General features: G+C 41.9%; 1 long non-coding RNA gene and 1 pseudogene across 1 annotated transcript in view; one reads left to right on the plus strand and one right to left on the minus strand.

The window, feature by feature from the left end:
* Positions 1 to 2183: 2183 nt before the first annotated feature.
* On the plus strand, positions 2184 to 3867 carry LOC138831811 (uncharacterized; annotated as a pseudogene).
* An 8445-nt stretch (positions 3868 to 12312) lies between these two features.
* The window catches only part of LOC138831984 (uncharacterized), a 77131-nt gene continuing 65451 nt past the window's right edge, over positions 12313 to 23992 (minus strand). Inside the window, exons 2-4 of the long non-coding RNA XR_011373473.1 lie at positions 17987 to 18068; positions 15503 to 15694; positions 12313 to 12751 (exon numbers count right to left, since the gene is read on the minus strand). This is a non-coding gene — a long non-coding RNA (uncharacterized lncRNA). The remainder of the gene's footprint in view (positions 12752 to 15502; positions 15695 to 17986; positions 18069 to 23992) is intronic.

Genomic DNA, 23992 nt, shown 5'->3' on the forward strand with positions numbered 1-23992 from the left:
TTTCACCCTAAAATAAACTAATATTAGCATGGATGTAAGGATCCGAAACTAGCCTTCAGTAGAAGCAGGTGTTTACCCCCAAGTGGTGTTGCCCCTGAGCGACCTAGGGCTAAGAGTTTCGGTTCCAAGAAAAAACACTTAACCTTCCAACTGACCAGTTCCTCAGAGCCCAGAGCAAAACACACCCTGATCCTGCATACTGCTGGCCCAGGTGTGACTCATCACCTTCGGGGTCAGGTGATGGGACAAAAAATATTTTTTCTGTAAAGATCAACCAATTATATCTGCCCAGCCCAACTTGCTGCAAATGCTAACCAATCATGTGATTTTCATGTAATAGTTCCTTAAAGTCGTTTATTTTATACTATAAAAAGTGTGCTGATTCTGGGGCCTCTTGGCATCACCGGTCACTGAGTGCATGGAGGACCAAGCTTGAGCTTGCAATAAACGACTCTTTGCTGTTTGCATTGATTGTGGTCTCTGGTGGTCTGTGAGGGGGCATCCGAAAACAGGGTACTTCAGCTGGGGGCTCGTCCAGAATACCAAAATACCACCCCCCCCAACCCCCCCAGACGCCTGATCAGTGAGTCGTCTAGCCGGCCTGTACGTGAGGGTGCAGCTGCTTCATATTAAATGTTTCGGTGTCTGACTTGCAATAGGGTTTTGTGACTGGCAAGAAACCTTGGCAGACACGCTATAAGGTTACCAGCAGGCCGGTGGGAGACGGCCGGATCCCCAGTGGGGGTAAACTATCGAGAAAGGGGTTCGAGTCCCCAGATAGTTTACAGGGTAGGCTGTTTCCGAAGGGGTTCGAATCCCCAGCCCGGCACTTTTCAAAGGGGTTCGAGTCCCCTGGTGTGTCCGGCACTGTCCATCCAACAGCCTACAACGCGCATGCTGTCCTTGTCTGTGTTTGTCCTTTTAATTCGGCGCCTCCTTTTCCTTGTTCATTTTAATTTTCAGATCAAAGCGCATGCTGGAGCCCCCAGGAAGGGGCAGCCAGTGGCTTCTTTCACCCCGGCCACTCTCCCATTTTAATCCTTTTGGAATTTTAGGACGACATCGCGGGTCCGCTTATTCCCCAGAAGACGTCTTTTTGTGCCCCGGAGTCACCAACCCGCGCCGGCGCCGACTTTATCAATTCCTTCTTGGTGCCTCGTCCTCACAGTAGTTTCCTCCTGGGTTGGGTCCTTTCCCACCCCACAATGGGACAGGACCAGAGCAGTCCAAGGACTCCCTTGACGCTCCTGACCAACCGTTTCAAGGATGCTAAAGACAGGGCCCACAATTTAAGTCTTGAAATCAGAAAAGGCGAGTGAGTCACTCTTTGTCGTTCAGAGTGGCCGGCCTTCAAGGTAGGATGGCCTCCAGAAGGCACCTTGAACCTGTTCATTATTCAGAAGGTGAAGCACAAAATATTCTTGCCTGGAAAACGGGGACACCCGGATCAGATACCTTACATCCTGGTAAGGGAAGATCTGGTAGAAGATCCCCCCAGGTGGGTGTCCCCTTCCTGTTCCCACTCCTGGTGCATCCACCATATTGGCCCTAAAAGGTCCACAGGCGCCTAATCCGTCAGCGCCCGCTCCTGTTCTGTTGGATGGTGATCAGAAGCTCCTTCTCCATACTCCAACCCCTTCTTACCCGTCCCATGGCCCCCAGCAGCGCCCTCGGCCTAGGGAGAAGCAGAAGTAGCAGCGGCAGGAGGGGGAGAAGACAAAGGGGAAAACTTAAGAGGGCCCAGCCCGGAGCATGTGGGGCCCCACCCTTCGGGCCGCCAATCAGCACCCTCCGGACTCCACCCACCGTGGCCTTGCTGCTTCGGGAGATCAGACCACCCGATGACACCGGGGAACCCAAGACTGCAATAGTGGCCCTTCTCAACCAAGTGAGAAATTTTCAGATAACCCTAAAGATCTGATTACTCTTTTAGACAGTGTAATGTTTACTCATCAGCCTACCTGGGATGAAGGCCAGCAGCTGCTTCGGATCCTGTTCACCACTGAAGAAAGAGAGAGGATCCAGGCAGAGGCCCGGAAGCTAGTCCCGGGAGACAATGGGCAACCCACCATTAATCCCGATCTAATTAACGTTTCCTTCCCCTTGGCCAGGCCCTCTCCAGACGACTGGGATTACCATAGGGCTGCAGGAGGGAGAGGCGACGGGTCTATCACCAGACTCTAATGGTGGGTCTCCGGGCGGCTGCTCGCAAGCCCACCAATTTGGCAAAAGTATATTCAATAATGCAGGAAAGAAATGAAGACCCCTCTAGTTTCCCAGAAAGATTAATGGAAGCCTTTAGACAGTACACCCCCATGGATCCAGGAGCCCTTGAAAATCAGGCCGTAGTAGCCATGTCCTTTGTTAACCAGGCAGCCCCAGACATTAAAAGGAAGCTACAAAAGCTTGAGGACTTGGAGGGCAAAAATGTTCAGGACTTGGTGAGGATAGCCCAAAAGGTATACAATAATAGAGATGCCCCGGAAGAAAAGCAAGTACGAGCTACCAGGGAAATGACTAGGATGTTAGTAGTGGCAGTTGAAAAAGGATCGGGAGGAGGGGATGGGGAAGGGCGGGGAAGGGATGTACAGGATAGGAATGGAGAGACCCCAGAGACAGACAGGTGGCTGAGGACTAGGGCCAGACCAGTGCACCTGGTGCTGTGAAACAGGGCATTGGGCTAGAGAATGTCCCAAAAAAAAAAGGGAACAAAAATTTAGACAGTGCCCCCAGATCAATGTTGATGGCTGCCCTCCCTCCCCCTTCCTCTCCCCCCCAATGAAGATTGGGGGCTCAGGGGTTGGCTCCCCTCTCCGAGCCCAGGGTAACCCTTAAGGTGGAGGGGACTCCAGTAGCCTTTTTAGTTGACACTAAACATTCGGCCTTGACTGAGCCCAACGGAAAGATCTCTGACAATGCTGCACGGGTGCAAGGGGTCACCAGAGTAAAGAAAGACGCGTGGACCACTAAGAGAACTGTTGACCTTGGGACTGGGAGAGTGACCCATTCATTTTTAGTGCCAGACAGCCCCTACCCCCTTCTGGGTCGACATTTGTTGACTAAGATAGGGGCACAGATCCATTTTCACACCGCCGGCCCTCAGGTGATGAATTCATGATGCCAGCCATTTCCTATGCTGACTTTAGCTTTGGAAGATGAGTCCCGCCTTCACCAACAACTGCAACCTCCAGACACAGACATCGACTACTGGCTGAGCAGGTACCCCGGGGCTTGGGCAGAAACTGGAGGGCTGGGTCTGACAAAACACTGATCAGCCCTTTTTATTGAGTTAAAACCAGGGGCTGATCGGTCAGGGTCCACCAATACCCCATGACCTAGGAAGCCCGAGTGGGAATGACACCCCACATTCGGAGACTATTAGAGCAGGGGGTGTTATGCCCCTGCCGGTCTGCCTGGAACACCCCACTGTTACCGGTCTGGAAGCCCAACTCCAATGAGTACAGGCCAGTACAGGACTTAAGGGAAGTAAAAGGGTCATGGACATTCACCCCTACGGTACCTAACCCCTATACTCTCTTGAGTGGCCTCCCACCCTATAGGACTTGGTACACTGTCCTGGATCTCAAGGATGCATTCTTCAGCCTGCCCTTGGCGCCCAGGAGCCAAAATCTCTTCGCGTTCGAATGGATAGATGCAGAAAAAGGCATTAATGGCCAGCTGACCTGGACACGGCTTCTTCAAGGTTTCAAAAACTCACCAACCCTGTTTCATGAAACTTTACATGAGGATTTGGATGAGTTTCGGGAAAGCTACCCTGGCCTGACTTCACTAATGTACATGGATGATTTGCTTATAGCTGCAGAGACTCGGGAAGAGTGCACTCAGGGAACAGAGGACTTACTCTAGACTTTGGGTAACCTGGGGTACCGGGCATCCACAAGAAAAGCCCAAATATGTAGACCAGAAGTGACATACCTGGGGTACCTTCTAAAAGAGGGCAGCGTTGACTGAGGCAAGAAAGGAGACTGTCCTTAAAATACCATGACCCGACTCCCCACGAGGGGTGAGGGAGCTCCTGGGGTCAGCTGGCTTCTGCCTCTTATGGATCCTGGGATTTGCAGAGTTAGCCAAACCCCTAGATGAGATGACCACAGAAAACCACCTTTTCAATGGACAGAAGAAGCAGAGCAGGCACTTCAAAGACTAAAAACAGCCCTGCTGTCCACTCTGGCCCTGGGGTTGCCAGACTTCTCTAAGCCGTTTTACCTCTATGTGGACAAACATAAGGGGTTTTGACACAGCAGCTGGGACCCTGGAAGTGACCAGTTGCATATATATTAAAAAAAACTGGACCCAGTTGCGGCTGGATGGACCCCATGTCCACGGATAAGAGCAGCCTCCACGCTCATGGTCAAAGACGCTGACAAACTGACCATGGCACAGGAGTTGCACGTGGCCGGCCCCCACACCATAGAGAGTGTGCTGAAACAACCTCCCAACCATTGGCTCAGAAATGCCCATCTGACTCACTACCAGGGACTCTTACTCAATGCCCTCAGAATCATCTTTCAGGCACTGACCGCACTCAACCCTGCAACACTGTTGCCAGCCCCAGACCTTGAGGCTCCCCTCCATGACTGCGCACAGATCCTTGTACAAGTTCATGGGACCAGAGAAGATCTCAGCGACCAGCCACTGCCGAACACAGATGTCACCTGGTTCACTGATGGGAGCAGTTTCATCTGAGATGGCAAGAGGTACGCGGGTGCTGCTGTAGTCTCTGAGACTGAGGTGATCTTGGCCAAGCCCCTCCCCTCGGGAACTTCCGCTCAAAAGGCAGAACTCATAGCCCTCACTCAAGCTCTGACTTTGGGAAAAGACAAACAGCTGACAGTCTACACCGACAGCCGATATGCCTTCTCCATAGCTCATGTACATGGGACCATTTATAAAGAGAGAGGACTATTAATGGCAGAGGGAAAAACCATAAAAAGAAAATAAGGAAGAGATTCCTGCTCTCCCAGCGGTGCTGTGGCTACCCAAGAGACTGGCCATTGTCCACTGTCCTAGACATCAAAAGGCGAGAGACAGAGTATCCAGGGGCAACAATGACGCCGACAAAACAGTTCGGGAGGTGGCCTTTCAGGCAGAGCATGAATTGGCCCTTAACCTCCCAGATCCAGGGCCCCGAGAATTGCCCGAGGTACTCCAGTACACTCAGAAGAGAATTTAAACTGGATAGAGGGAATGCGCCCATGGATACAGTGCATACAGGGATGGTAGCAGGACTATTAGGGAAAGATCATAGTTCCGGAGAAACTAGGCCACCAGATTTTTAAAAATGCATCGAACCACCCATCTGGGGGAAAAGAGAATGCAAGACCTGCTAAGACATGCACAGCTTAAAATTAAGAGTGCCACTTGCAAAATTCAGTGGATTGTAGCAGCTTGCAAGTCATGCCAGCTCACTAATCTGGGACACAGGCACGGTGGGCTTGGGTACTAGAGAAAGAGGGGACAGGCCGGGAGTGTACTGGGAGATAGACTTTACTGAAGTGAAACCAGGAAAGTGTGGGTACAAATACCTACTAGTGTTTGTAGATACCTTCTCAGGATGGGTAGAAGCTTTCCCCATAAGAAAGGAAACTGCTCAGGTAGTAACCAAGAAGCTGTTGGAGGTTTCCCCATGATGATGGACCTGCCTTTGTGTCCAAGGTAAGTCAGGGATTGGCTTCCATTCTTGGGGCAGATTGGAAATTACATTGTGCTTATCGCCCCCAAAGTTCAGGACAGGTAGAGAGGATGAATCGAACCTTAAAGGAGACCATGGAGACTGGCGGAGACTGGGTGGCTCTCCTTCCTTATGCCTTATATAGGGTCCGCAACTCTCCCTAAACATTAGGAGCTACCCCTTTTGAAATTATGTTTGGCTTGCCCCCATCTGTTATCTCCAGCTTATCAAGTCATCTAATTGTGGAATTTGATGGTTCAGAACTGTTGCACTCTTCGTGGGTGCTACAACAGGTTCACCAGGATGTGTGGCCACGCTCAGAGCACTCTATGAGACAGGACCTCCTCCCCAGCCACACGAGTTCCAATCCGGAGACTGGGTCTACATCAAGAGACACCAACAAGAGACCCTGAAGCCTCGCTGGAAGGGACCCTACATAGTGCTTCTCACCACTCCCACCGCTCTCAAAATCGACGGCGTCGCCCCCTGGATTCATCATTGTCACATCAAGTTGGTGGAGTCGGCCCACGTGAGAGACTATTTTGTAAAGGGACAGGAGCCTGAGTGGGAACTGATTCTAGGCCATAATTCTAACACCCTAAAGTTAAAATTGGTAAGAAATGTATGCATTATCCTGCCCGTGTAATTGTAACCCCTCTGTACAGTATGTTCACAAAATTTTAAAAAAAGCAAAAAGAAAAAAAATTGCACCGTAAAGATGTGGCAGGGCCTGATTAGGTTAATAGGAATGTTTGCTGGCCCTTGGGTTTTGGCCACCCTCCACCCATCTAAAGAATACATATGGGAACTCCAAAAAACTGATTTGGGGGAGGTAATGCACAAAACCCAAGCCTTGAGTCATACACCATTCAGTTTAATACAACCATCTGTGCCTTGGTCCCCGTAGACCCCAGTTATTCTTATAGCCCCTTTTACATGTGCCCTAGTACGATTTTTTCCTGCAATCAACCCTGGCATTACTATTGCACCCATTGGGGCTGCGAAACTATAGCTTCTGACTAGGGAGTCGATAATGATCCAGACATTACAGTGGGAAGATTGCCCCAATAGGATGATGGGCTGCCTATCACTATTGGAGGAGGAAGAAAATCCATTGGTACTTGGGGTGGTACAAGGAAGGGACACCTCCTTGTCAGCTTATGTCTAGTGACATCTTCAGGGGCAGTTATTTCAAAGATAAGGGTCATAAACCCTGTACCCACATTTTTATTAAAATCAAAAAGCCCTTGGACCCAAACTGGGCCTATGGAAAGATTTGGGGCCTAAAATATTATGAACAAGGGACTGACTGAGGGGGTCAGATCACTATACAGATGCTAGAAGTACAGACTCTGCCCCAGCGCATTGGCCCCAACCCTGTACTAAACCCTAAACCCCGACCTACTCAACCCAGTAACTCAGCTATGGTATCCCCCTCAACCCATACATCTCTTCCCATTACTCCCCCTACCCCCACCCCCCCCCACTGCAAAGAAATGAGATAAGAGCACAAGAAGAATAGGGCCTTATAGGCTGCTTCTTTCCCTTAATTAATGCCAATTTCGGTCTGCTAAACAAATCTAACCCTAATGCCACTCACAGTTGCTGGGTTTGCTTAAACCCACAGCCACCCTATTATATGGGAATTAACACTGACATTCCGATAGGAACAATAGATCAGGACATAAAAAGTAACAGTTCCTCTTCATCCTGTAAGTGGGGACAAACACCCAAAATAATCTTGGGAGACCTACAAGGGCAAGGGCTATATGTTGCTATCAAAAGGGAAAACTGCTTCGCGCTATCGTAGCCTTTGCAATAGGACCATCGTTCCAAAAACCGTTTCCACTTTCCTGGTTGCACCGAAGGGAGTATGGTTTGCTTGTACCTCAGGGCTTACTCCCTGCCTTAATCGAGCCTTGTTTAAAAATAGCTCCTGGGAAGAACTGTGTATAACAGCCTATATTATTTTTTTTAATTGTATTTTATTTTATTTGAGAACATACTGTACAGGGGGGCTACAATTACATGGGCAGGATAATGCATACATTTCTTACCAAGCATTGCAGCCTCCTCCTTTGTTTACCCTTCACTTCCCTTCCCCGCCTCCCCCCTCCCCCCACCCAATTTTACCCCCCTCCCCCCACCCAATTATACCCCCCTCCCCCCCCCCCACACCGACATTGTAAAGCTGGTTTTGACATGACATTTTGTACTTCTCATTGTTGCAACAGGTCCACCTGAATCCTTAAACGACTTGTTTGTCCCCATCTCCTCCACATGTTATACTGACATCAAATATAGTGAAAGCGGGGGTTACACTGTGGGGGAGGGACATACAAAGCAACAAAGAAATAATCTTATAAATGCGTTAGAAACACATGCATGAAAGAAACGAAAACATTAAAATACATATTTAAGGGTTCATTTTCCTAACATCACATTATCTGACCTTTTCCGCTTGACTCATACCTATACTAGATATTGCAAATAAGGGAAACCATGGGACCTATGCTTCTTTGGGCCTGGCTTACTTCACTTAATATAATTTTTTCCAAACCTTTCCATTTCCTAACAAATGGGGAAATGTCATTCTTTCTGATGGAGGCATAGAATTCCATTGTGTATATATACCACATTTTCTTGATCCATTCATCTACTGAGGGGCATCTGGGTTGGTTCCATATCTTAGCTATGGTAAATAATGCTGCAATAAACATAGTTGTGCTGGTAGCTTTAGTGTGGTCTTGTTTGTAAACATTTGGGTAAATGCCCAAAAGTGGGATTGCTGGATCATAGGGGAGATCTATGTGAAGTCTTCTGAGGAACCTCCATACTGCTTTCCAAAGTGGTTGAACAAGTTTACATTCCCACCAACAATGAAGTAAGGTTCCTTTCTGTCCACATCCCCTCCAGAATCTGTTGTTGTTAGAGTTCTTGATTTTTGCTGTTCTAACTGGAGTGAGGTGATATCTCAATGTTGTTTTGATTTGCATTTCTTTTATGGCTAGGGATGTTGAACATTTCTTCATGTGTCTATTGGCCATCCTTGTTTCTTCTTCAGAGAAGCTTCTCTTTAAGTCTTTCGCCCACTTATTTATTGGGCAGTTGATTCTTTGAGGATTTGTTGTTGGGTGGTTTAATTTTTTGAGTTCCAAGTAATCAAAACAGCTTGGTATTGGCATAAGAACAGACCTCAGGACCAATGGAATAGAATTGAAAACCCAGAAATGAACCTACAGACCTATAGCCATCTAATCTTCGATAAGGAAGCTAAAACAATAGAATGGAAGAAAGACAGCCTCTTCAGTAAATGGTGCTGGCAAAATTGGTTAACTACATGTAGAAAACTAAAGCTAGATCCTTATATATCACCCTGCACCAGAATCAACTCCAAATGGATCAAAGACCTTGAACTCAAAGCAGACACTCTGAAAACATTACAGGATGGAATAGGAGAAACCCTAGGTCTCCTTGGCTCAGGTCGAAATTTTCTGAATAGAGACCCGGAAGCACAACAAATCAAAGAAAGGTTGGACAAATGGGATTGCATAAGATTGCAGAGCTTCTGCAGGGCAAATGACATAGCTGGCAAGATCAATAGAAAGCCCACCGATTGGGAGAAGATCTTCACTAGCCATACAACGGACAAGGGTCTCATATCTAAAATATAATAGCCTATATTATACCTAAGGTGGAATACCTTGAGGACACTGATGGGCCACTCACCACGGTTCAGGGCCTCAGACGAACCAGCGTGTGGAGCACATGGGCCGCAAAGATGGCGCTGAGAGGAAGGTGAGTGGGCAGAGCCCGAGTTGTTTATGTTAAAATCCGACTGGATACCACAACCAGGCAAAGTGACACAGTGGGTGAACAGCTTGTGGACAGCAGGGAAAGTATAGAAAGCTTAGGCGCAAGACGGTGACCTCTACCGTGATTGGTTGGTTCCTTTTCCTCCCCTTCATGCCACGCGTTTTTGTTTTTTGTTGTTGTTGTTGTTGTTTTGCTTTAAAAAGTGCTTCCTGCTTGACTCCCCGCTGCCTCTGACTGTCTCCAAGGCTAAGGGAGGCTGGGGACCGGGCGCGCGGGGCACTTACCTTTCCTCGGACCCCTTCTGTCTTCTGCTGGATGAAGACCCAACTCCAGCGAGCAGTCCCCGCGTTGATTCCAGTCCTAGTAGCAGGGGGCATGGCGGTTGGGCTAGCTGCTCTAGTGCAGACCTCTGAATTTCCCTCCTTAGCAGGTCAAATAGATTCTGATCTTCGGGAAGTGCATAAAAACATTGAACAGCTGACCGAGTCTCTAAACTCACTGGCTGAGGTGGCACTTCAAAATAGGCGAGGGCTGGATTTATTGTTCCTAGAGAAAGAGGGGCTATGCATAGTCGTGGGGGAAGAGGGTTGTTTCTAGGCCAACCACACAGGGCCAATTAAAAACAGCCTTGCAGACTTAATGAGCGCAAAAAAAGGTGAAAAGAGTCTCAAGGGTAGTTTGAGTCCTGGTTCAACATCTCCCCATGGTTGACCACTCTGCTTTCTGCCCTCGCAGGACCCCTAATACTCCTTTTACTTGCCCTCACTATCGGGCCCTGTGTAATTAACAAGGTTTTATCTTTTATTAAAGAATTAACATGGTACAGCTGATGGTGCTGCGGACCCAATACCAGCCACTCACCAAAACTGGCCCTCACATGGAGTTGAAACCCAGGGATCCATGGTTGGCTCCCTGGGCCCGTAGAGAAAGGGGGGAATGAAAGAAGTAAGGATCCGAAACTAGCCTTCAGTAGAAGCAGGTGTTTACCCCCAGGTGGTGTTGCCCCCAAGCCACCTAGGGCTAAGAGTTTCGGTTCTGAGAAAAAACACTTAACCTTCCAACTGACCAGTTCCTCAGAGCCCAGAGCAAAACACACCCTGATCCTGCATACTGCTGGCCCAGGTGTGACTCATCACCTTCGGGGTCAAGTGATGAGACAAAAATATTTTTCTGTAAAGATCAACCAATTATATCTGCCCAGCCCAGCTTGCTGCAAATGATAACCAATCATGTGATTTTCATGTAATAGTTCCTTAAAGTCATTTATTTTATACTATAAAATTCTATGCTGGGGCCTCTTAGCATCACCGGTTACTGCGTGTGCCGACCAAGCTTGAGCTTGCAATAAACAACTCTTTGCTGTTTGCATTGATTGTGGTCTCTGGTGGTCTTTGAGGGGGCATCTGAAAATGGGGTACTTCAGGATATGACAAAATGAATCTCTTGGGGCTGGGAAGCTGGCTCAGTGGTAGAGTGCTTGCCTTGCATGCATGAGGCCCTGGGTTCGATTCCTCAGCACCACATAAGCAGAAAAAGCCAGAAGTGGTGCTGTGGCTCAAGTGGTACAGCGCTAGCCTTGAGCTGAAGAGCTGAGGAACAGCACCCAGACCCAGAGTTCAGGCCCCATGACTGGCAAAAAAAAAAGACAAAATGCATCTCTTGATTAATGATTCTAATTGTTAGAGAAGTAATGAGGTTTTTATTTTTAACAAAATTATAATAATATTTTAATATTTAAAAGATGTTTGTATCAATTGTCTAATAAGATCATGAGGAAAGGAATGAACTTTTGTTTCCATTGAAAACAATGTAAGGCTTAATATTTGGTAGAGATTAGAATAAATTTTGAGTCTCAGAATATTAGAATCTAGTCAAACAATCGACTAACTTGAATAGTGCAGAATTTTTGTTTTCCTTCTTCAAAGTAGATGAATTTTCCCAAAGAGTAGCAAATTAGTTTTAAGCAAAATAAAGGAGGTATAGCTTTATTTCCAAATTATAGCATAAATAAGTGTGCAACCTAACTTCTATTATAATTGCCTTGGCATCTTTGAATGCCCTTCTCCTCCTACAACCAGACAAGATATTAAAAATTAACATTTTAATGTATATCTTTTTTTGTAAAGATACTGTACAGAGGGGTTACAGTTACATGAGTAAGGTAATGAGTATATTTCCTATCAAGCATTGTTACCCCCTTCTTTGTTTTTCCCTACCATCCCTAAGGCCATACTAAAGCTACCAGCACAACTATGTTTATCGCAGCATTATTTACCATAGCTGAGATATGGAATCATCCCAGATGCCCCTCAGTAGATGAATGGATCAAGAAAAAAAATACACACACACACACACACACACACACACACACACACACACACACAATGGAATTCTATGCCTCCACCAGAAAGAATGACACCATCCCCATTTGTTAGGAAATTGAAAGACTTGGAAAAAAATTATATTGAGTGAAGTAATCCAGACCCAAAGAAACATAGGTCCTATGGTTTCCCTTATTTGCAATAACTAGTATACGTCTAGAATAATCTTTCTGGACAAGCAGAAAAGGTCAAAACCTATGTACATATGACCATATAAGAAGATGCTAAGGGAAATAAACCTCAAGACAGGGACACGAGGTTTTTTTCTTTGTCGCTGTTGTTTTTAATGTAGTATGTGATTTTTTGTTTCTTTTGTTATGTTCTTCCCCCATGGTATAACCCTTGTTGTCACTGTATTTGATTCTGGTGCCCTGCATCTTGTATATACATTTTTCTGATTTGGGGAGGAGAAGGGAAATAACAAAATGCTGAAACAAGAATACAGGTTGACCTATTGTAACAATGAAATTTAAAAATTAACATTTTATCCTGTTTCCCATTAATCCCATTCTGTTTAATCCATTCTTTTCCCTTTGCTTGAAGGATAACCTTGTGCCTTTCAGCAAGTTCGAGTCCCACACATCCAAATCTTCCTCCATCTGGCCACATCCTGTCTCTTCACCAGTGTGTTGTTGTTGTTCATACACCTATGCTCCTTGAACATTAGCTTGCATTAGTATCACATGCTAATGTTAATCCACAGAATTTCTTAATTTCTGATTCAATAGGTCTCTGACAGGTCGAAAATGTGTATTTATAGTATGTTTCCTAGAAGCTTTTATGTTGCTAATATGGTGGGGAGCACACTTTGAGGACTATTGACTTTTACCTCTGCAAATCCTCTCCTTAAACATTCTTCCTTCTGTAAGGGGAAACAGCAAGTAGTACTTGTAACTTGATCATCGTAGACAAAGCAACATAAAATAATGTCAACTGATAAATGTGTACCGGTATAAGTGATATATTTGTCAATAACTGTTATTAGATTGAAAAATATTCTCTGTGGTTAGAATACTCAAATTAATTGGCTAATTTACCATTGCAATGTCATTTTATACAAAACTCAATTATAAATCAGTTTATTACCTTCCATAAAGGAAAGGAAAGCAAATTCAAAATTTATGGCTGTTACTGCTTGTACAGATTCAGGAACAAAACTCCTAAGCTCACAGTGGTGTTTTCTTACTAATTTTAGCAACAAATTATCATTTTAGTCCTATACCTTATAAACATATTGATGGAATTATTAGTTCTGTGTATTTGTCCTCAGGATCTTCCTGCAATGTTCAATGGCTAAGATTCCTTTCACTAGCCATCAAGGTCATTGTCTATAATGGGATGAGCCATTAGTGTCATGCCCTGCTCTATAAAGCCACAATATAGTCCTGGTAGTTGCTGTTTAGTAAGCTCTGAACAGGTGCTAAACACAGAGTTAAATCGCTGGCACCTTAAGCTATTGTCCACAAATTACTATCAACACCCTTAAGCATTGGCTCCATTCTGTCTAACTCCAAATGCTTTTAAATGCTACACTGAATCGCCATTTTTTCAATTTGCAAACATATGCATTCTTGTAAAGTTTGGAACAACTCTTAGGAACAACCAATATAGGCATTTATTTGTCTAATTCAATGACAAAAAAATGATGCTCAAAGAAGTCAAGAAGCAGAGCCAAAATCCAAAACCAACTCTTCTAAGCACTAATATGATTCAAGATGATAAGACTTTATCATGACTCGAGAAAGCCATTTGCTATAGCTCTCAGTGTAAGTGATGTTCTATTTAAAACTCACTTTACAAAGTGTCTCTATTTCTGGGATTAAACTGTATTTATATGATAAAACTGGTTTCTAATAACACATTGAAAATTTCTACACTTCAACTTCCTTTACTTAGCATGGCTTTTGATGGAGGTTAAAAGTTCACTTAAAATGATAAAAAAAAAAAAATACCAGTGATGAAGAGCCCAGGTAGTAAATCAAGAGGATATGTGACTCAATAGTGAGTCATTGAGATAATTTTATTATATAAAATTTTTTGTTGGTATCAGGACATTGGGTTTGCTTGGCTTCCTTGGACCACCATTACTTTATCCATTGAGCCATACCTCCAGCTTAGTTTTTGCTGGTTACTTGAAGATGGAGTTTCTTAAATTTTTCTGCCTTGGCTGACTTTAAACAAGGATCTTTCAGGTCTCAGCCTCCCGAGTACCTAAGATCACATGCATGAATCACTGGTGCCTGGCTACTTCATTACTTTCATAGTGGGTATGGAGGCATAAACAGATGCAACAACCCTCCTCCCCACTATGGTATTGAGGGGATCAATACAGTACATTTCTTAATTACATATAACAGAATTATAGGTCTTCCCCATCTGGTGACTCAGAGTCACCTGAGTCCTCCATAACAGGACAAGAGAAGGAAGACACATCTGCTGCTTTCAGCCACATATTGAATGCATATACATTCTTTGCATTCATACTCTATTTGTGGCAACTTGATACTTTGCTCCACTTTGATAGGAAGGATTCTAGGGGATGTAGTTCTTGCATAGCAGGCGCCAGCAACAACTTTGAAATATTAGGGAGGAAAAAATGACTTATTAATGGTAGGTAGCGGGTCTATACCACAACCACAAGCAAAGCTCTTTAAGGAAAACAAGCATGGGTATGTTTTATTCCAGTCATGTTAATTTCTACTAACCCTATGTCAGGTAGGTTGTCCTGTCAGCATTCATAGAGCCAAAATGTTACATGATCAGTTATGTGAACACAAGAACTAGTATCAAATGTTACATATGGATATTGTAGTTATAGATTGGGGGGAGGGAAGTGAGGAGGGGTACATATGGGATTATAAAGTGGTTCTTGATTAGTCAACCATCAAATGTCTTCAGACATTTCAGTACTGTTGCCATGTTTCCAAAGATGGTTTCTTTTTGCTGCCCTTACACATAGTGAATGAGATCCCATTCATTTAATTACTATTATCATCATCATCGTCATTATCTTTCAGCATTTTACACATGGTTTCAATTCAACATGTTGAATTGATCAATGTCACATTGACTAATGTCATCCCTTTCATCATATTCCCTCATCTCTCTCAACTTGTACACATTCTCAACTTGGAATCCCACTCTTAACAGAACTTGGTGGAAATGGAGACATAGCTGTCAAGAAGTGAGATGTGAGAACCCAATATGTCTACAAAACTAATAATACCTATAAAAACTATTTTTGAGTGCTTAATATGTACCAGAACACCACCTAGCCTTTAATACACATCATCTCCTTAAATGTGTCTCTCAGTACCGACATAGTTGCCAATACGCTCCTCATTTTACAGAGGGTGGCAATTACGTCATAGAGACATGATGGATTCCAAACCAGAAAATGAGAGGAGCATACGATAGGACTCAGGCAGGGCAACTCTAGAGCTCACAACCATGGGCTCTGTCCAGGAGATAAAAACACAATGTAGAAACCTGTATTCCCTTTCTTTTCAGCCTCTGCTGAGAACTTATATTCAAGAAAATACTTTGGGGTTTCATCGTCTGTTTTTCTGGCACAGGAGAGAAGCTAGACATCTTTTAGATAAAATACACCAACCATTATTATTCATAGTACTGTGCTCAACACGGATGGCGGATGGAGAGCTGTGCGCTGAGACCCGGAAGTCCAGGGTGGATGTGGAGAACTGATTGGGCAGTTCTCTCTTTTCAGTTCTTGGGGAGAGCGCACCGTCTACCCAGCCAGGTACAGAATGATGAAACGTGTCTTGTTTCCAACTTCACTAAACTGCTAAAGAGAAATAACATTTATGAAAGAGGAAGACTGTTTCTAGACAAGTTTCTGACCCATTTATGTCTGTTTCATTTTGTAAGTTCTGTTTATTGGGGGGAAAGGGGCTTTGTACTACAGCTTAAAAGCATGAGAATACCTGTGTATTTGGAAGATGCTGTATGGAATGATATTTTGCTTTTACTTTCTGCCTTATGTAGAAGCTCACCAAATATTCTGTTAACATTTTGGCATTTTTTTTCACTGACTCAAAGCAAAATAAACATAGAGAGGAGTCTAATATGAATAAAGTATCTATCACACAATCTGGTTGAATCCTATTTGGATAAGCATGGTACATTTTGAAACTAATTAAAACAATACTGATGCAAGGACCCTATTACATAAAGCAAAATTCATTTAATATGATTGCTTTACTCATTACTAGTTAAGATTATGTATAATTATATGTAAAATTATATATATTGACTAGAGATTTTATTCATATACAATGTGATATTTGAACAGAGAATGTTATTGCTAATGTTTAATCAAAATGTTTCAAGCTTTTCCATTTTTGATGCAAAACAATTCCCTTGAAAGATTGAAAATCACTGGAATGAACCCATAAAATAGACAATAAAGTGGTTTTCAACTAGCTAAGGAGGTACTGTGCTGGTCTTAATGAGGTGCTGGTTTATAAAAGAGTATTATCAGACTTACACAAATTATTTGTTTCTGTGACATTTGAAACAACTATTTATGCAAAACCTTATACTTCTATGCCTTTTGTTACTTTTTACCACATATCCAAAAATGTTGACAAGCTCTACTGACCATTATAAACTTTCCCCTTCTTCATAAAAGACTATTTCATTGTCAAGACTTAGAAGATTTTAAACTACACTAAGAGTCGTCATTTTTGCCTTATTGCTGAAGATAAATCATGGTTACAGTTAGAAATTCTTTCCATGATCTTCTTTTCTCTAATTGCTAGTCTAGTTAGAATATAAATTGTTTCAAACTAACGAGCAAAATAATCACTGCTTACAGTATGAAGACTTTGATTTAGAATTATTTGGCAAAAACAAAAGAAGATGTGATTTCTGTTATTGAGAAGCTTATGCATTATGAATACAGGGGTGGGAACAGAGCTAGTCTGTTGTCAAAGCTGTGAATTTCCTTTAAACATATTTTGGGGATGGTTTCATTTTGGGAGGAGACAAGTTATCTAAAGCTGGAATTCTTAAACAGTACCCAAGTTGCTCAAATGTCTGAGTCTTAGAGTATACCACCAGGAAGACTATAATCCATAGTCTACAAAGAACATCTTATTTTTCTTCTGAATCTCTATTGTGGAAATGATACTTCTCCCTATCTGACCAGTAAGCAGGTTCACTCTGTGAAGAATATATGAGCAAATTGACAACTAGTCATGAAAACACTGAACAACTTTTAACCCTGAATCTATTAGGTCTTTGCATGGGCTGAGGCTCCTCCATGGGCTTTGCTCATACTTGTATCTTTCATCCCCACCCACTTCTCTCCTGACTTCTCCCGACATTTCCCATGGTCCATTCACCTGTGATTTTTCTCAACCTGTTATTTCCATCCATGTACTATGTGTCTCCTTTCTTTAACAATTCACCTTGAAGCCTTCTCCAGGGACAATCTGACATATTGGGACATTATATAGGGCCATTCTAACTCTGAGAAATTAGATAATCTGTGCTTTTTGAAGTGACATAGATCCTGCTTAGGATGATAAGCTCACATTGAGAAGGCAAAGAGCTGACAGTTTGACCAAGGGGTTTCTGTAGGAGAATGATAATTCATGTAATTCTATGGATGGAGTCTTCAATTGTGATCAGCTTACTACATATGGATGAAGTTTATGCAGGTTTTTTTCCTTGGATGTATTTACTGTTTACTGAACATGTTTCATGTTCCTTGGGTTAAGAATTCAAAAAAATTCAGCAATGGATAGCCTCATCCTCTCAACTGCTAGTATATTAACACATGATGCATATACATCTTGAGAGCTTCACAATTGTTTCCAAAGTTATAACAAGAATTACAATTTAATATGGTGCTTTTAAAAACATACACATGCATGATCACAATTGTAGTTGATGATTTTAGCTACTAGTCATTGCCTTTGGCTCTGGGGGAGAGTGACCCAGGACAGGGGGGTTGGCAGAGCTGCCTAGGTGATTCTAACAAGTAAGCAGTGTCCAAACCCACAGAACCAGAATATAAAATATTTGGAATAGAAAAAGCTTCTGTTTTTGTCTTCACTACTCTTTATCTTACTTTAAAAACATGTTTTGTTTCACTTGTTGGATTTCTTGGGCTGTAATGATATTGTCATGAATTCTTCTTCCAAGTCTCACACCTGGGATATAGAAATATGATGGTTTAGTAGAATGTTTGTGAGAAATATGTCAGCCAGCTAAATTTACTCATGGAGTAGTGAGACAAGGGAACAGTACTCCCACTGAAGAAGGAAAATCTATCGTTTGGTCACCAGAGTAATGTACAACCCACGCCATTTTTGGAAGGGGCTGCCTAAGCTTTCAGATGTACTAAGTATGAAAAGTGATTGGTTTTGTATTCTGTATGGCCCTGTTACAGGCAGAGAAGAAGCTAATCCCCCCTCCTTCCACCCCCAAAAATCATTTCCTTTTCAGTCCAGCAAGGCATCATCGGAATGAGCTGGTAGATCCTCCCCATGCTAGTTTAGCATCTCCTGAGCTCTTAATAGACATTAAAACACACTGTATCTCTACAGGTCAAGCTGTTCCTATGTTTGTATTACTGTGTGAGCACCACAGGCTTAGGGGAGAGTTCAAAGCCGAAAGGTATTGCTTTTGGTAATTCAACCATCTTAGTTTTGGAATCGCCCAGAAAGTCTTGTAAGCAAGTGACAGCAGGCAACCAAGACCCAGATTTGATTAATCTCCAGTGTGAATACTGGACTGTTATTACTAGCAAACCCAGCATGACACAAAGAAGCAACACTACTGCAGGAAGATTACTACAAGAGGAGTTGAGCTCTTAAATTCCAGTCAGCTCTCTACAAGGCCCTACACTCTCAAAGGTCATCTACCCAAATCACTGCTTGGTACATTAGCTAATCCAAAGACCCCCTTGGAGTCAACTCAGTATGTATTTTTTTTTCTTTAAGGTGAACAAAACTCTTCAAGGCCTTTCTTCTTACAATATTTTGTAACCCTAAAATTTGAGTGGATCATTTTGGACAGTTGATTGGCAATCCCATACTAGAATTTCCAAGTATAGAAAATATACTTTAATTATGTAACTATAACCCTTCTGTATATCACCTTCACAATAAAATAAAATAAAATAAAATAGAAAAGAAACTTTTCATTTTAAAGGTTTAATTCTACCACATAAAATAGTCAATTGCATCCTGCAGAAGTTAAAATAGTCACTTGGAGCTGGATGTTGGTGGCTAATGTCTATAATCCTAGCTACTCAGAAGGCTGAGGCTTGAGGATCACAGTTCAAAGCCAGCTCAAGAAGTAAAGTGCATGAGATTCTTCTTTCCAATTAAACCACCAAGAAGCCAGTACCAGCCTTGAGTGAAAAGGCTAAGGGACAGTACTGAAGACCTGTGTTCAAACTCCAGCACTGGCATGCATACACACACACACACACACACACACACACACACACACACACACACACACACACACACACACACACACACACACCACAATCAGGGTGAGACTATGATCCTGTGGCAGAATGAAAAAAAGATTATATAACAGTTGGGTTTTTTTTTCTTCGTGACCATTAAGGCCACACATACATTTTTTTAAGTCAGCCGATAGAAAAGGTAACAAAGGACACAAAGTGAATGAAGCAGAAGCAGGGCAGTGTCATTGTCACTTTGCCAACATGAGTGCTCGGTCAGATTTCTGTGTCTCGGTTACACCAACATCGCACGAATTTCTTCTTGCTAGAAATAAAGGAGATCCATAGGAACGTCTACCATCACACTTTCCATCAAGCCTCCCTGGTCTGGCTTCTGCATATTGTAAGCTAGAGAATTAGAATAGAGGGGAAGAGAACCAGAGCAGGGTCCTAGCAGCGATCAGGTCCATGGTGAAAGAAGGATTGTCCAATCCTTTCATTTCTAGGCCAGGCTTAAGGATCTCACTATGTTGGAAATGAGCTTCACAACTTGGGAAGGAGGGGTGTGGGGGAGGAGTGGGGGAAATGAGGAGGGGGTAACACTGTTCAAAAAGAAAAGTGCTCATTACCTTCCTTATGTAACTATAACCCCTTTATATTATTTTTGTTTAAAAGAAGTACGGGTCTTATTGCATTATACCCACCCTAATGAACTTCTAAAGGCTCGTTGTAGATAAGCTCTGTCTCCCAAACAGTCACATGCTAAGGTGCTGGGATAAGGATTTCAGTGTATGAATCTTGGGCAAACATGATTTAGTACACAAGACTAGGACTGGGTTTCCTTCCATTCTTTGATGTTTAAGTCTAAATAAACACAAAATCTTGGCACAAGTGGGTTATCTTATCCCGCCTGGATTAGTGCCACTTCCTTCTCTCTTCTCCACAATAAACAGGCTCCAACCCTGAGTTTAGTATATCTTAAAACATGGTAAGTCACCTAAGACACTTTCAGTTGAGGTTAAATTTGTTTTTAAGATTAATCCTACCCTACCGCCTACCACCTGAGGGTTCTGGATTTAAACCTCTGGTCAGCTTATTATCAAGGCTCTTACTTGGCTTTTGACATTTATCTAGCATGATACACCTTTAACTGTCAGCTTACCGTGCATCAAACCAAAGGTTATATTTGCCCTTAGAAATTCCCTGCTCAAACCTTTGCTTCCTTCCTTTCTTGTAGCAAACCAGAAAGGAAAAAAAAAAAGAAAAAGAAAAAGATCATGTCCATGTCTGCCCAAGAGCATTATGAATTTCAAGGGTTATTTTTCCCCAGCAGAGAGTTTTCAAGATCTACTTGGCCTTCTTTAGGAGAGACCAAACTCCCTTACTGGGGGCCACCATGCGAGTCAGTTGCTATTTGCTCTGGCAATGTGTTAAACTGAAATATTAAAGAAAGACACATTAAATACTATGACTTCTGAAGTAATATGAAAACTGTATGTTTATTGATGTAAATATAATCATACATGATTTATTATCCAAAATATAACTCTGAGATTAAAAAGGTTAGTTATTAATAATTATACCAAGACTAAAGATATATAGGGTATGTATATAGACATAGAAACAAACACATAATCACTCTAATTACATGATTATCTGCCTTCATTACTAAGAAACTTCTAATTATAGTTTTAGAAGACTCATCTAAGCAGAGCTGGAAGTTTGATTTTTCATAAGCAGTAAATATCGAATATTTGGCCAGGTGCTAGTGGCTCATGCCTGTAATTCTAGCTACTTAGGAAGCTGAGATCTGAGGATCATGGTGCAAAACTAGCCCAGGAAAGAAAGTCCAGGAAACTTTCATGTCCAGTTAGCCACCAAAAAGCCAGAAGTGGAGCAGGGGCTCAACTGGTAGAGCTTTAGCCTTGAATCAGCCTGGAGCTCAGCATTAGCCTTGAGCTCAGGAATAGCACGCAAGCCCTGACATCAAGCCCTGAACACACAGACACAGACACAGACACACACAAACACACACAGACACACAGACACACAGACACACACACACACACACACACACACACACACACACACACACACACACACACACACACACACACACACAAATCAAACCTTTGCTTTCTATGGGAAAGTCCAGCTTGGATGTCTTGTTGAGATGCAGTAAGGCAGCTCATTTGCAATAGCAAGGGTGTTTTGTGCCTCTTTTCACCCATCCTGTTGTCACAATGGTTCTATTGGGCTCCTGATTGTGCGTGATACAGTAAGGGCCTTCATTCCACTACTTGTTCATTGTGAAGCCTGGGTTCTGTGGGGTAAGTTGGTACATACAATGTCTAAATGTGTTTCTCCGTGTTTTGTTTTCTTTTTGAGGTGTGTTAAGCATATTCTAGATCACATGTGTAGTCTCCTAAAATGAAATATTAACATGTGATTTCATTGCTTTCCTTTGTATCTAGTTTGTCCATCATGTTGGTACCAAAGAGATACTTGAATAACTATAGACAAAGGACAAGAATATAGACACATATTCAATACATAGCTTCAGATTTTATGCCACATGAGAGTCAAATTATTTCACAGATATGTGAATAATAGATTTTGTGAGCATGTATGAGACTATACAATTTGGGTTTCAGTTATTAGAACTAAGTATATTTATGTTTTAAGAAATAATTGATGTCAGCTTCTGTCAAAAAATTCTATTTTTAAAATCATTAATTTCAATGTTCATAAATTTATTACTTCATTTCATTTATTAGTTAGGTTTCATTTATTGTATAAAATGTGTAACTTAAGAAGCTTGTCTTTCAAAAAATCTGTAAGTAACAATTTAGTAAAAAAAATAAATTCTTTGTCAGCTTGTGTTTTATCTCAATGATATGTGTGCATGTGTTGTTTGTGTGTGGAAATGCACACACTTGCATGTATGGGGGTATATATTTTGGTTAATAGACAAGGTGGAGTATAGATCAAGAAGAGAAGTTGCAAAGCAAGAAATAGTAACTTTGAATAGTCAACTTGAATCTGAAAAAAATCTAACAAAGTTCACTTGTTTGTTAGATTTTTTCCCCCTAGAGTTCATTTCTTTGTGTTGGCTCCCTTTCATCTTCCTTCTCTTACTTGATTGCTAAAAAAAAACCGGTCATTTAAACTGTTGTGCTTTTTACAATTTATGTTTGGTGATTCAAACCATGTAATATCACTTAGCATACTGAATTTTAGCAGTTACTGTACATTTACTCTGATTCAGGATCAATACCTTTGCCTAAAATAGAAATTAAAACTGTGTACTTCTACCCATAGTTACCAAATGTTTCTTATGGTTTTGTGTCACAAGTAGCCATGGGGACCATTTGGTTCTATTTGCTTGTCAAAGGACTATAGCAAAATGAGCATGTTTTAGTTCTATCTTCTTTCCATGCTCACTGGCTGCAATAATTCTAGAAGGTTCATTAACAATTTGATTATCCTAATATACAATTAGTGGGAAAATTAAGTAAGGTAAATGCTAATTACTCTTTGTCAGTTTTCAAAACAATGAGTTTTTTTTAATAATCCTGAATACGTACACAAGAAATTTTAATAAGTTATGGCTATGCTTCAATCCTGGACTGCAGCCATGTCGGTAAAAATGTACCTTTGTTTCAATCCACAGTATCCAAACACTAATCTTCTATAAGAATACCAACAACCATCATTAACAATATGATACTAAAAGTCTTTTTTTCCCTCCCCGGTTTTATGTGTTCTCAGGTAACATCGTGCCAGGAATTACAGCCAGATTACTGCACTTTAAAATTCCTAGCTTAGCTTCTCTATGGTGTGCTACCAATTGAATATAAAAATAAAAGCATATGGTCTTGTTTCTTTTTATACTTCATATGTTTAAATATGTTTTTTTAAAACTGAATTATGTTTTCAAATTAGGTAAAATATTTACATAATTCTAAAAGTGAAATTATTGGCAAAAAAGGTATATTCAGAGAAGCAAGGGTTTATTCCATATTCACTTTAACATACTCCATACTTCTTCCCCTAATTAATTTTTTTAAAAAAATAGACACTTAAGTTGATTTTTTAATATAAGCAAAAATAGTATTTAGGTATGTGCATGAGCCTTTCTTGTGTGTCAGAAAACTGCACTTTTCTTCCTCTTCCTTTCTCCATATAGTAATACAATCTGAAGAAAATTTTGTAATGGTATATGATTTCTTACAGATCTAAAGTCTTTTTTTAGTGACTCTACTTCAGTTTATTCCATCAGTCATTTATTAAACGTTTAGGTTATTTTAGTATTTGACTTACAGAAATACTGTGCAATCCACAGCTCTATGTTAAGCTTTTCAAAGTAAAAAGAATAAAGAAAGTCTTTCTCATTCTTTCCTGCCATATCATTACTCTAGGTCAATGATACTTGCTGGAATCAAATGAGGAGGAAAAAAGAATAAAAATGGAGTCTGTATATCAAGATATATTCAAACACATGTAAATGTTAATAGCTCCTTGCTTATTTCCTATGTAAGTCTTCAGTTCTCATTAAATATTAAAATCAACAAAATGGAGAAACAATCTAGAGCTTTGATTTCATGTCTTTGGATCTGCTCCTAAGGCTTTAACTAAATAACTGCTAAAGAGCTAATG

Source organism: Dipodomys merriami, unplaced genomic scaffold, assembly GCF_024711535.1.
Source record: "Dipodomys merriami isolate MVZ:Mamm:240054 unplaced genomic scaffold, mDipMer1.0.p SCAF_2, whole genome shotgun sequence".
Lineage (NCBI taxonomy): Eukaryota > Metazoa > Chordata > Mammalia > Rodentia > Heteromyidae > Dipodomys > Dipodomys merriami.